The sequence below is a fragment of the Canis aureus genome, chromosome 26 (assembly GCF_053574225.1).
Source record: "Canis aureus isolate CA01 chromosome 26, VMU_Caureus_v.1.0, whole genome shotgun sequence".
Lineage (NCBI taxonomy): Eukaryota > Metazoa > Chordata > Mammalia > Carnivora > Canidae > Canis > Canis aureus.
The window spans coordinates 20,746,436-20,761,664 of record NC_135636.1 but is presented as its reverse complement, the minus strand read 5'-3'; the positions used below and the strand labels follow the sequence as shown (position 1 = coordinate 20,761,664).

At 37.8% G+C, this 15,229-nt stretch overlaps 1 long non-coding RNA gene across 14 annotated transcripts in view; it reads left to right on the top strand.

Moving 5' to 3' along the window:
* LOC144297977 (uncharacterized) overlaps window positions 1–15,229 on the top strand; it is a 252,549-nt gene that overhangs the window by 167,235 nt on the left and 70,085 nt on the right. The gene's annotated exons all lie outside the window — the stretch shown is intronic.

Genomic DNA, 15,229 nt, shown 5'->3' with positions numbered 1-15,229 from the left:
AGGCAATTTCAAGACAAGAGAAGCTAACAAGAAATAGCCAACAGTACTGTTAGCTATAACACTGTTGTTTAGGTTCAGAAAATAGACATTGGATTTTAATGGACTCTCACCTGGAAATGATCATGCAAAGGCAGTATTACTACACTGTAACTGAGAGGCACTGTAACTGAGAGACAAGGGCAGGAGTCCCTCATCCCTAAAGATCTAGTGTGGAGACCCAGCTGGCTGGAATGGTTAGGGGGACGTCGTCCAGGGTCAGTAGGCAGGACAGGAAGTCCTGGAGAGATATACTGCCTCTCCACTCCACTGGTGACTTCAGCTGCAGATTCAATGTTTCAGAACATTTTAGAAATGACTCAGTAACATTCTCTACAGAACAATAGTGATGTACCATTTAAAAACTTCTCAAAAACATTGCTTATAACATTATTGCTCACTATACTGTCTTTTTTTTAATTTAAGATTTTATTTATTTATTTATTCATGAGAGACACAGAGAGAGAGGCAGACACGTAGGCAGAAGGAGAAGCAGGCTCCTTGCGGAGAGCCCAATGTGGGACTTGATCCCAGGACCCCAGGATCATAACCTGAGCCAAAGGTAGATGCTCAACCACTGAGCCCCCCAGGTGCCCCTGCTTACCATACTGTCTTTACCATAGTTTCTCAATCTTTGTGTGTACCCCACTCCCTTAGAGATCTATCAGCCCTCCTTGTCTGCCCTGCTCTGTAACCCTGGAGGCTAACCTTTACTGACCAACTCATGGGCATCCTCTTGTTCTCCAGCTCCTACCTGGCTCAGCTGATATGAGGCTCTGGCAGGAGAACAACTGTTAGAAGGAGAAAGAGATCAGGATACTTCTTCCCTTGCTTCCACCTGGCCTTATCACCTCCCATGGCCATTGCTCCAGAAGTCCGTGATTATGACTCCTTCATGGTTTTAGTTCCCTGGGCTCTGCCAACTCTGCTTTCCCTCTTTTACCTTTCAGGATTAGTAGTGGTAACACCTTCCAGCTATTGCTAGTCTCAGAGTTCCTCAACACCTTTTGTTACTTCCATTAAAACCACCCATGTATTATAGAGCAATGGGAACCCTCATTCATTGTTGGTGGGGATACAAAAATGGTATAGCCATTTTAGAAGATAGGCAGTTTCTTACAAAGTATAATATTGATGTATGATTCAGCAATTGCGATCCTATATATTTACTCAAATGAGTTGAAAACTCATGTCCACACAAAAGCCTGCACATAGAGCAGCTTTATTCATAATTGTCCTAAGTAGGAAGCGCTCAAGATGTCCTTTATAGGTGAATGGATAAACTGTGATACTCTCAAAAATGGAAGATTATTCAGTTATTTTTTTTTTAAATGAACCATGAGGTCCTAGAAAAACATGTGGGAACTTGAATACATATTAGCTAAATGAAAGAAGGAAATCTGAAAACAGCTGCATACATTGTGATTCCAATTTCATGACATTCCAGAAAAGACAAAGCTAAACAGACAAGAAAAAGATCAGTGGTTGCTACAGGTAGGAGGGAGAGAGGAAGGGATAATAGGTGGAACACTGGTGAAATTTAAAGCAGTGAACTATTCTTTATTATACTGCAATGGTAGATACATGTCATTATGTACTTGTCAAAACCCATAGAATGTAAAACACAAAGGGTGAACCCTAATGTTAACTTTGGATTTTAACTAATAATGATGTATCAGTATTGATTCATCAGCTGTAACAAATGGACCATACGAATGCAAGATGTTAATGGGGAAATTGTGTAGGGCAGAGGAGGTAGATAAGAACTCTCTATTATTTTCACTTCAGTTTTTCTCTAAATCTAAAATTGCTCTAAAAAGTGAAGTGTATTAGTTAAAAGTATATTAATTGGATAAAAGAGTATATCTACACATATATAATAAAAAAGTGAATATATGCAAAGCAATATCTACATATGTGCATGTGTATATGTGTGTGTGTGTGTATATATATATACTATATATATAGTATAGTGGAAAGTGGGAAAGTATATATATATATATATATATATATATATATATATATATATATATAGTGGAAAGTGGGAAAAAAAAGCCCAAACTTTCCCTATATCTTTGTGCATAGTCCCATATTAATTTCTCTTCTGTTAAGTGCCTTCCAGAGAAATCCTGTTTCCCACCCAGTCACTGACCATTTTAACTTTCATCAAAAAGGCATTGTGAGGGGTACCTGGGTGACTCAGTCTATTAAACATCTGTATGCTGCTCAGGCCATGATCTTAGGATCCTGGGACCAACCCCACATCAGGCTCCTTGCTGAGCAGGGATCTGTTTTTCTCTCTCTCTCTGTCCAAACTGCCCCCCCCCCCAAACTGTGTGTGTACTCTGTGTCTCTCTTTCTTAAATAAATAAGTAAAATCTTTTTTTAAGGCATTGTGAAAATAGAGAAAACAGGTAAAACAAAGACACTAAAAATGTTGCTCATAAAATGCATATTAGAAGCCAAAATACTGGTGGATCTTTATTTTATCAATCCTGAAAATTTAATTAATAGGTATGTATCTCTTTGTTTCCTTAAAAATATCTGGGCTTTAGAAAATAAAGAATGACAAACATCCAGTTTGGGGACAATCCTGATTTGGGCCTATTTTCCTAGATGTAATTATTAACAGAATCCCATTTTACTCTCAAAAGTGTCCTGGTTTGGACAATAAATTACATTATCATTGTACTTCTAAGCCTTTTCTTGGGAGAGAAGAGGAGTTACAAAGTTCCATGAATGGAGTTTAGTCATATTTACCCCAGTTTGTCTGTTTGGACAATGTCTGGAACAGACTGACTAGACTGAGAACAAAGGTGTGTCTGCAAAGACTAAATGTTCCAAAAACAAATGGCGTTATCAGATGAAACTATAACCTAGATCTTACAATGATTGAATGCAATTTCTGTGGTGAAAAACCATGTTAATATAGTATAAGGATTTGTTAAAGTTGAACCTCAAGCCATGTGAGATTTTCAAGAACTTGAACCATGAGAGTGGTGCAGGGGGTGCTTTGAAGGTCATCTGTGTAGTACCTGGCCTATGGATGAGGCATGGAGCATAGAGGCCTTGTTCTATACCAGCAAGCTACCGGGCAGCCCCAGAAGCCAGTTTTCTCGCTTCCAGCACAGAGAATGTTTAATTACTTTTGATTATTTTTAAATTTTTATTTCTTAAAGATTTTATTTATTTATTAATGAGGGAGGTAGAGACACAGGCAGAGAGAGAAGCAGATTTCCTTTGGGGAGCCTGATGCGGAACTCGATCCCAGGATTCTGGGATCGTGACCTGACTCGAAGGCAGATGCTCAATCACTGAGCCACGCAGGCACTCCAATTACCCTTGATTATTACCCACTCATTTAATAAATACCTCCTTTAGCTAGAAAGCAAGAAAGAAAATTCCATTCCAGTAAGAGACAACCAGTAAATATGTCATCAAATCAGTGAAATAATTCATGTAATGGTGAATCCTATGAAAAGTATAGACAGAAAATCCTTGGGTAGAAGGGAGGAAGGGCTTCTCTCAAGAGATGATAGTTCATCTAATTCTGAAGAGGACAGGGAGACAGCCATGTGAGACCTTGGAGGTTCAGCCCATGGTCCCTCTAGAATTAGGGAAACTACTAAATAAAGTATTCTAGGACAAGATGTGATAAGTGTTTGATAATTTTTCTTGATCATAGAAAAGGAACTTAGCACTGCAAGTCATGTGTATGGGCACCCCAAGCTCTAGAAAAAAACTGCTCTCTTGTTAGCAGTCATTTGTTATTGATTATTGTCACTGTCATGATGCATCTCTAAAACTAAGCTAAATCATGTTGGCCCATTTCCCTACTCCAAGCATTCCCAGCTTGTTCCAGTCACCATGGCTTCATAACAAATTACCCTAAAATGTTGTTGCTTAAAACAATGCTACACTTATTTTGCTCATGATTCTAATACTGGGGCAGGGTTCCCTGGGAGCTCCACTTTGCTGCACTTGCTGTGAACCAGGGAAGCTGAAAAAAGGGGACCTGGAATCATCCAAAGGCTTTTCTGTTGTTACATGTCTGGCAGTTGGTAGTAGCTTTTAGCTGAGCTCTTAGCTAATGCTGTTGGCCAGAAAACCTGCAGGTAGCCTTTCTATGTGGCCTGGACTTTTTCACATGGAGGCTGCGAGGCATCCTGAGAGAGCGAACCAGGTGAAGCTATATTGATTTGATAATCTGGTTTCAGAAAACCAAAACCTATCACATCACTTCAGCAATATCTATCAGTCATAGCAGTAATAGATCCTGTCCAGATTCAGAGAAAGGGAACATAAATATCATCTCTCATTGGAAATCACAGTATAAGAGGAGAGTGTGGATGGAATATATTAAAGCAGTCATCTTTGGAAACTATAATCTTCTAGAAAGCTCCATCCTTTGTGCTTCTTACCCTTCTACTCTTGTACCTTTGTTCTTGTTCCTACATTTTAAAACCCCCAAAGAGCACATTGGGCAACTGCAGAGAGTAGAGAAATGGAAGAATTTGGGAAAATACAAAATCCTCACTGGTGACCAGACAGACAGGAAAGCCTAGAGACTCATTTATTTGTAATCTTGGTGATAGGTATTGAATTAAAATGAGTCAATTGTTAAAGAAGTTTAGAAAATCTTGGCTTAAAGAAAGCAAAGCAGTTTTCTCTATTTCCCATCTTCTTAGAAACCTTAACATGTGCATGTACATTCTCCAAGAGGGAGACCTAGTAGGAAATGTTTCCCCATCTTGTTTGCCTATGGAGGCCTTTTTGCATGCAATCCTTAAACAACTTGTGGAACCATTTCAGAAATTCCATTTAGCCAATTTGTCCTAAGAGAGGTTATAGTAGATCCACAGAGTGGGACATTTTGTGGGTTTATGAAGGGATGGAAAAATTTGTCTCTTCCAGGCTGAAGCTGTGAAAGGAATGTAATGTCTGCTTTTCAACTCTGGTTGGCAGAATATTGTACCCTATGGCACCTGAATGAAATAGCTGAGCTGAGTGTGTTCAGTAATATGTTGTTTCTGGTATGCCAGGATTCAAAACCAGAGCCCATTAGCATGAGTGTTTCAAGGGATTACCACTGATGTAACCTTTCAGGGGAAAGGCTGGTTCATCTACAAATGACTCAGGATGTGATCAATGGTAGGAAGCCAAGCCAGTGAGTAAGGAACCTACATATGCTGCTGACTGAGCTCAACTTCACTCTGCCTCATTTGACCAAGTTCATTACCTGAGAGTGATGAAATGAGGCAAAGGAGAATGTCCTCCAAGACCACAGAAACGTATATAAGTACTGTAGGTTAGAAATCTAGACCGACCTCAGAATGCCAAGATTCCACTTAGAGAAAAGGGAAATACATCTGTGAAAATTAATGAGAAACACAGATATTCCATGGGAGTTCAGAACCTGGAAATTAACGAGTCCAAGAAAAGATCTAGAGGGACATGACAGAAGGCAAATTTCATAGGAATTTGCAACATGATATTTGAGTGGAAAGGAGTTTGGTTTGCTTTCAGCAGGAGGAGGAAAGTCTCCATTTCACACACTACAAAAGGAACATTTTCACTTTTTGAGATCCTAGTGAGGCCTCACCTGGAATACCATCTTCATATTGGCGCCTTGTTACAGTAGGGAAGGAAGTAGATGACTCCGCTAAAATTTCAACAAGAGCCAGAGGAATGCCTTTGGGCCTGGGTACACTGATTAAATAAATCAAATCCTTTTGGCCTTCTGGGCATCTTAACTCCCAGTGATCACCTTAGATCACATTGAGAAAGACTATGAAAACCCTGGAAGATTCCAAGGGAAATGTTCCTGACCACAAGCATATGAAGATTGATACAGCCAAGGAAGGAAGGAGACTATTGCTCTTGGAGAATGTGGAATTCCAACCAGGGACCAGAGAAGACACTTCATCCTCAAGATACATTAAATTTCACATGAGGCCTCTCATGGACTGCTTGGACACATCCTACCTTTAGACACTTCCGATTAGCTCTAGTGCTAGAGTGTTTGATGATCTTTCAAAACTCATGAATCCTTCCTGACACTGGCAAAGAATCCTAGAAAAGAGGAGATGCCATATGTTATTTAATAGGAAGATTATTGTTAAGTGGCATTCTTTCTTCTTTCAGTTGGATTAAGAATAAAACGTGTTTAAAGAAGGAAATATATTAAACAAAAGCTATTTATGCTTAGCCAGAAGTCAGATTTGGGCAAATCTTCACTGCAATCAGGATTTTAATAATACCTGTAAAATTTGTGGCACTAATTAGAAAACCTACCCAAACACTGAAATAATAAGTCTGTTCATTTTTACCCTCTCTGGATCAGCTCTAAATGACTGATTTTCAACATCCTAGTCCCATATTGTTGGGACTGTTATCTATTTTCCTATTCCCTACTTGATTGGGGTTTTCCCCCCTCCTCTTGCCCTTCCTTTGTTTGCCTATATTTTCATCCCCTTCTTTCTTTACTTTCTTTCCCTCTGGAGACATTGTCCTCCTTTTTATTCACCCTTGTTTTTGCTTCTAGTTGTTTCTCTTTTTCTCACTTCCTTGGTTATAAACTACCCTTTCTATGCAAGAAACTTCTTCTTCAAAGGAATTTTCTGGCAGTTGTCTTCCCATTCTGAAAGGATCTTGTGTGAATGATGAAATTACCTTATGAATACATGTCTCTTCTCCATGAACTTGGTGAATTTGGTGTTCAGCCCAGATTCTGAAGAAGGAAATTGATGTCTATTAATCTGTTTATTTAAAAATTACAGATTGCAGTGTAAGTCCTGGAAAAAAATATAAAGATTGGTCTTCTTTTCTCAAATAAGCTTATAAGCTCATAGAATTCATTAAATTCAAATGCTGATAAAGTGATAATACGATAAGATGCCTTAAGGATGGGTAGAAATCACAGCTAGGATAGACCAGAAGTAAAGAGATAAGATTTGAAGTATCTTTTGGACAAAGGATCCAATGTAATATGGGACCTGTTTAGAAATTACTGAGCCAGAAGAGAAGGAGTCTTGGAAGGATGAATGGTCTTGGAAAGGTGGCTGGGGCCAAGCATAGGGCTTTAATTATAATAACAGTAATGTACATAAAAATACCAGCATATGCTTTGAAATCACACAGAATTGAATTTGAATCTAGACTTCACCACACATTGTCTAGTTTACCTGGTTGAACCTCAGCTTCTGATCTTTAAATTGAGATTCAATTAATTATCACCTGTATTTCACTGTTATAAGAACTAACATTTTCAAGGCATAAAAATTAAATTAGGTGACAAATGGAAAATTATTTGCATGATGTCTATACATGGTAAACTTCTAATACAGAGTGGCTATTATTATTATCACCCTGGAAACTAACACATTTATTATAGAGAAAAAAGAATGGGTTTTCAAATCATCTTTAGACAATATATAGATATTGTCTTTGGAAGGAAATGAAGTGATATCTGTATACATAAACATTCATAAATTGCATTGTTAGTCTCAATTCTCTACCTCTTTCTGTATCCAAGCTTTTCACCACTTATGCAATATCCTCCTATTGTGGGATGCATATAATTCTCCACACTTGAGATATACCATGGTCACTGGTTTGGTGGCAGTTATGACATAAGTAGAGTCTTGAAAAATGCTTTTACTCTTTCTCTTCTGCCATCTTCATGGGAAGAGCATGCCAGGACAGCCCACAGTTCCCAGGAAGAGGATGAGTCATGTGGTGCAGAGATATACTACATAAGCCAGTGGAGACTAGAAGAACTACCCAGCCAAATGAAGTGTATATCAGCCTGCAGACATGTTTTAATGAGTTTGAGTGTGACTTGTTATGTAGCATTTTTGTGACAATAGATAATTGATACAATATAAAATATGTATGTATACAATATATAATATGTAGATGTGTAAGCCTACTTTAATTACAGTATTTCATTAAACTTTTTAAAAATTTTCCCAAGATAGTAAACTGTGTGTTTATGGGATCCTTCCTGGTAGGTAGTAAACATTTATACCCCAATGATTTTTGAAGAGGTATTTGTTTGCCTTAGGAAGCTGGCTATTATTTACATCGCATATACAAAAACACTAATTCAAAGGGATACATGGACTCCTATATTTATTGCAGCATTATTTACAATAACTAAATTATGGAAGCACCCTAAGTGTTCATTGATAGATGAATGGATAAAGAAGGTATGATATATATATATATTGATATCTATCTATCTATCTATCTATCTATCTATCTATCTATCTATATCTCCACACATGAGATATACACACACACATATACACACACAATGGAATATTATTTGGCCAATAATGTCTTGCCATTTCAAAAACATGGGTGGAACTAGAGAGTATAATGCCAAGTGAAATAAGTCAGAGAAAAACAAGTACCATATAATTTCACTCATGTGAAATTTAAGACACAAAACAAATGAACAAGGGAAAAAAGAGAGAGAGAAAGACAAACCAAGAAACAGACTCTTAGCTTTAGAGAACAAACTGATGGTTATCACAGGGAAGGTGGTAGGAGGGATGGGGGAAACAGATGATGGGGATTAAAGAGTACACATATGATGAGCACTGAGAAATGTATAGAAGTATAGAATCACTATATCACACATTTGAAACTAATTTAACACTTTATGTTAACTATACTGGAATTAAAATAAAAAGCAATATTTAAAAATGGGCAGTGTCATGTCAGAAATGGTTCAGAAAGTAGTTAGGAAAGGAAAAATGTGAAGAATAGTTTGAAGCATCAGAGGAAAAGGTGTAAGATGGTAAAGAAGGAACTTTGTTAAACCAGGCAGTTTTGCAGCAGATCAAATGGGGGCACTGGATAATGCCTTACAAGTAGCCATTGGATAAGTCTGTACATGCATAGCACTCAGAATAGTACCTAGCATAGAGTAAGTGCTCAAAAAATGTTGAAATAAAAAAAATTAATTCCTTTAGAAGTTATCATTGAAAATAAGTGTTTTCCCCTTGTATTTTGACATTTGAAAGCCTTTAATAGCATGAAACATTACATATTAAACACAAATCCACAGCCACTACCTTTTAGCCAAGTGGTCCACAAACTGATGATGAAAATATGATATTTTTAACTACTTATTTTAGAGGCAGCAAGAGAATGAGCATGCATGAAAGCAGGGAGAGGGGCAGGGGGAGAAGGAGATAGAATTCTCAAGTGGACTCCATGCTCAGTGCGGAGCCCAACACTGTATTCCTCCCAGGACTGTAGGTCAGACCTGAGCTGAAATCAAGAGTCGATGCTCAATCAACTGAACCACCCAGGTGCCCCTACAATGAGATTTTCTATTCTCTCTTTTCTTCTTCTTCATGTTTAACATTTTGATAGTTGCTCTTTGTGGGAAACTCTGGCATGACCATGGAAGATGAGTAGATGTAAAGTTGTTCCCTGCCCTCATAGGGTTGAGACTCTGGTGCATGCTAACCAGACAGGCAAGAATGTCATAAAGGACAAACGAGTAACAGAGCAATCGTTTCTAAAAAAAAAAAAAGAGAAATTGTAAGAAATGGGAGGAGTGTTTCATTTTAAGTATGCTTTTTCATATACAATTAAATTTTAATTTGGGAGGTGTGGTGGACAGAAACCTGTTTGGGAGTTTATTACTTGCTTTCTAAGTAAGAATGTAATGGACTGAAGCATTATTCTTAGCCCTCTGTTAGAACTCCGCATTTCATCTATGTAAATTGATCTGATGATAGCTCAGAGGCATCTTGGATTTTGTGAACATCGTATTCTGCTTTGGCACTTTGGATACCCAGAACCATAACTGTGACCAAATTCAGCCATTGTTTAGATCTATTGTGTTTATTTTCAATTTTCTTGTGTTACATCTGTAAATTACCTTAAATCCTTATTTATGAGATGTAGACTGAATAACTAATGAGGACTATAAGGAAGTCATTTATCTTCCCCACTTCTCAGTTTTCTCAATTATAATATGGAAGGCTTGGATTAAGTTAAACTGAGCTTATTTCTTCCTGATGTTAGTGCTTACGATTACATGAATGAAGGCAAGACTTTCCAGGAATAAAGAATAGATTGATTGAGTCAATACTTAAAAGCACTTGACATGGAGACTTCCTATGTAAGAGCATAAATAACTTGATTTAAAACCATGAGCAAAGTCAGTACATTACAGGATCTCAATTGTAAACGCTTCCCACATGCTAGAAATCCTCCAAATAAGACATTTATTCAATTCTAAGGATGGTTAGAGCATATAAATGCATAAAGAAATGCATATAAATAAAAACATTTTAAAAAGTACATATAGTATCATCAAACTTATCATTAGTATTTATTATGGGACATCAAATTAATCATTTCAATTGGAGAAACTTTTTTAAAATACCCAGCAATTTTTAAGTTTTTTTTTTTAAAGATTTTATTTATTTATTCATGAGAAACAGAGTGAGGCAGAGACATAGGCAGAGGGAGAAGCAGGCTCCCTCTGGGGAGCCTGATGTGGCACTCAATCCCAGGACCCTGGGATCATCACCTGAGTCAAAGGCAGGTGCCACTGAGCCACCCAGGCATCCCAATTTTTAAGGTTTTATAGACTATATCAAACATATGTTCTTAGAGGAAAAAAAATAAAGAATGTGTGTTTCTTCCATACCTAAAACAGATAAACAAAACCGTAAGGATTGCGCCAGTCTTATATCGTTATCTATCACCATTCGATACCCAAAGCCAATAGGGAAAAATTCACAAAGAGAAGTATTTGGTTTTTCCTGGGGGTGGTTTTTTTGGGAGGGCAGGCGTGGGGGGAGGGAAATTGTGAGGTGAAGAGTATGGGGAGAAGAGATTTTACCTAATGGTTGTTAACAATAATAATAAATATTAGTAACCAATTATTAGGTACTGTAGAATTAGTAAGTTTCTGAGCTGTACTCATATCAGCCTTATTGTAGATTCTGGATGAAGTACATTTCTGGGCTTTTATCAATTTAATTCCGTTACATTTAGCCAGATGATCTATTATCTCTAAATATAAGACTAAACAAATCTTAAAGAATATTGGAGTCCAGATGCAGAATTGCTAAAAATAGGCAAAGATAGGCATAAATTAAAGGTAATTGGAAGTCAGGGAAAAAAAAGAGGCTTTACTCTAATATCTAACTCCAGCTTGATATTACTTTATGAATGATTTGGATAATCGTGTTCTTAGCACAAAATTAAATTCACATTGTAGTATAATCACAACTGAAATTTCAAATCAACAAAGGAAGATTGCTTCTGAGCAATGAGTATGGAATTTATTCCTCTAGGAATTAACTAATTTAATCACCGCAAATAAGATTATCAGGTGCTATTATGTCTCATGTTCCAAATGCTTCACTTCCATGAAACAAAAAGATAATAAAATGGTTGAGACAGAACAGAATCTATTAATTACTTTGGGCAGAAACTCTGACCTGAGGTTTTGGTAGATCAGTAAAAAGAATCATTTTTCTAGGTAGGAACATCACAGAGAACAACCCTTACCTTAACTGCATCAACATTTGTGTTCAAAGGGAGTTGTGTTTAGAGACTGTAATAGATGCTTCCATAGCTGTGGTTTTGGGGAATGAATGAAAACATTATTAAGCCATGTCAATGGGGACAAGAGCATTGAAGGTATTCGACAAGTGTAGTTATCTTTGGCTCTGAAATTTGTTGTACCCCCCACCCCAGTAAAATTGTCTTTAGTTCAGTCTAATACTTAAATTTGTTTGCAAGACTCAGTGAGTAGCAAGTGGATGATGCGTTTCCGAATTAAGTTGGGGGACAAAGTACAGGCAGCCTGGTATTGCTAGATAGCATATCCGTAAGTGACAACTAATTCAGTATGCTAGATTTCAACTGTACTGAGTATTAGAAACAACCTAAGCAAGAGGACATGTATGTGTTTTAAGATCAGAACTCCAGTTGGTCCTCATTTCATCTTCAGTGATACCACCAATCTAAAGAGAAATTCAGATTAGGAATTATTTACTTCCTCTGTGGCCAAAAGTCCATAATAAAAAAAATCCAGAGAAATAAGATCATTCTTCCTAAGACTCCCATTTTCTAGTAATCCCTCTGAAATGTTCTCTTTTAGACTGACGGAGATTCTGCTAAAATAAATCATTTGAACCACCTGTGGGTAAATGCGAGTGACAGCCAAGATGAGATACCTGTTTTCTAAACTAACCGTTCTTTCTAAGCCATAGCCCTTACACCTATTTCCTAGTGCCTGAAATATGAAGAGTTCATGTGAATGTCTCTTTACTACTAAGAAATCAGGGAGGTAGGAAGGGAGTCATACATTCTGACACTATTCTAGCAGGATGGAAACAAACCAGCACCCTAGTCCTAGTGGACCACCCAGAGCCACAGGGAAGGGAGGCTGCTTTGCTTGAAAAGAGTCACCATTTCCTGGAGGTTAAAGGGGGAATTTCTTCTAAAATTCCCTTGCTGGCCCAATAGCAAAGGCAATAGAAGTCAGTAGTGGTGCCTGGCTCTTTTTATTCTATCCCTTTGTTTACTTTTGATTAGCATTTTACATTCTTTTATTTATTTTGGATTGATTTTAAAAAGAAAATAGAACCATCAGCTCCCACCCTAGAAGCAGAGAGGGAAGTGGCAGGGGGGATTTTTGATTGGATATATCTTTGTTCAGGGATTGGCAAACTAACACATTCCTAGGGGGTTTTCAGAAAGGTCTTGTATCTTTTAAGTTAAAAATGGGTCACCCTCTCCTGTGACTAAGAGAATTAGAGGCTGCATAGATTTTAACTCATGTCTAGATTTTGAGGTAAAATGGAGACCATGGTCGTCACTTTGAAGGGCTCTTCAGGCTAGTGGACAGATTTCTTGTTTCCTTTGTTGCCCTGCTTCAATCTTATTTGCCATACAGAGATGCTTTTTGGCCCTGCCACTTTTCTGCTTTAACCTCCCCTATGTCTCTTCCATCCCATGGCTTCCCATCTGATGGGAAATAAAATCACCTGATGCCAGCCTTCCCGATTCTATTTGATTTGGCCCATGCCTGCATCTCTCACATATAGCCACCTTAAGGCCGTGGGCTTATAGTTCCTTTTGTTTGAGAGTATTCTTCACCCTGATCTTTTAAACCCACAGGCTCCAAGGTGATATCTCTGGAGACAATTTTTGTCCCCATGCCTCCTATCTAAACCATTCACATGATCACATCACCTATTCTATTTCCTTTCCAGAGTTTATACTGTCATTTTCTTATTTATTTACTTATCTGTTGTCTCCCTCAATGGGAAGACTATAAAGGTCAAGATGGCAGGAATATCTGATATAAATGGCTGTATCTTTTGGTACTTGAAACACTTCCTGGCACAAAGTCATCACTCAAAAAAGATTTGTTGAATGAAATAGCAAGTGAATTATTACTGTCATATCATTCACACAATGTAGCCAGAACAAGTGGCCTCAAATAACTTCTTTTTATCCCTACTTCTAACAATTCTGTTTTCTTTGCTTGTGGAGTTATCCCTTACCCCCTGCTATGCCCGCACACATGCGTACTTTGCCCACCTTGCCCTTCAAAACTCCATTTGCTTATCATCATCATCATCATCATCCCTCTTGGCCATTCAGAAAGGATGTAGTGCTTCCCCTACACTCTTTTTCAGGTTAGAGCACTAGTCACACTGGGTAATCATGACTCCTGGAGGCAGAGCCAATTCTGTTTCTTTCAGTGTGTAAGGTGTCCAGAGGAGGGCTTGCCTTCTCAGGACCTGTTCATTGGATACACAAATGTGTAATCAGAATGTCTTCAAATATATCAACTTTATTATCTTTCCATGTTGTGCATAAAATGATACCTATTTGTTGAATATGTGCATGCATAATGAGAATCGTAGAATGTTTTGACATATGTCAACTTTATTACTTTTCCACATTGTGTGTGAAATGCCTGTAATGTTCCACAGGAAAGGCAGAAGTCATCAGCCTGCTTCTTTTTTTATTTCCTTGTTTAACCCAGTAATTAACACCTTTAGAGTGTGTATGTTTTGTCAGGATACAACTGAGGCCTTTGCCTGTGTAATCTCCCTTATAACTGCTCCAGAAGGTAGGAGGTGTTGGAACCACTGCTATATACTCGATAAAACCAAAGGTGAATTGCCCAGCATCACAGTCAGTAAATGCTGGGGGCAGAATTTGAACCCAGCCAGTCACTAATAGTAGAGACCTCACTGTTAGCCATATAGCAAGTTTGATATAAATGCCACCAGCAACATTTTCTGCCCTTGCAGACTCAGTATAGTTGCCAGTATTTTATTTTAAAAATCTGATTATGTTATTTCTTTAAAAAAAAAAAAAAACTCTGCAATTCATGAAGACCATTATTCTCAGCCCCCTACTGTAGCTATCAGGTCCTTCTGCCCTGCACACTTTCCCCATCATTCCTCAATATAAGCAGTTCTCACAACCTTTTTCTGGTCACTAAACACACCTTGATTCTTTCTTTTATTGTTTATTCATCTTTTCCACTGGGTTCTGCTCATCCTTCTAGCACCAGCTCATATATCCTTTGTCAGCATCTTGGAGGACCTGGTTGTGCCCCCTTTGATGAGTCCACTGCGTTTGATAGTACCTTTATTATATCTCTAACCACTGTGAATTGCATATGCTGCTTTCTTTCTCTGTCTCTCTTATAGGACGAATTTCTAAGATCAAGGTCTGGCCTTTTGTGCCTGTCCCAGTGCTTAGGACATGCTTTGGAACATGCTATATTCTCAAAAACAGACAAACAAAAACTTACTAAAAATAAAAGTATTCACACGCCAGAACAGCTAAGGTGTAAAGGTGAAAAACACCAGTGTACAAGCTCTTTGGAGGACTGGCCATATTTACTCAACTGAACAACCCATGTGACTCAGCAATTCTACTCCTGAGTATATACACTAAAGAAATGGGTGTTTATGATCATCAAAGGACTTATTCAAGAAGATTTAAAATAGCATTATTTGTAATAGTCAAACACTGGAAATCACTCAAATACCCATTAAAAGTAGAATGCATAAATCGTGCTATATGTGTACAAAGGAATACTACTCAGCAATGAGAATAAAGGAACCAGAACTTGGATATCATGGCTGAGTGCCACGGACGGGTATTGCAAACACTGAGCAGC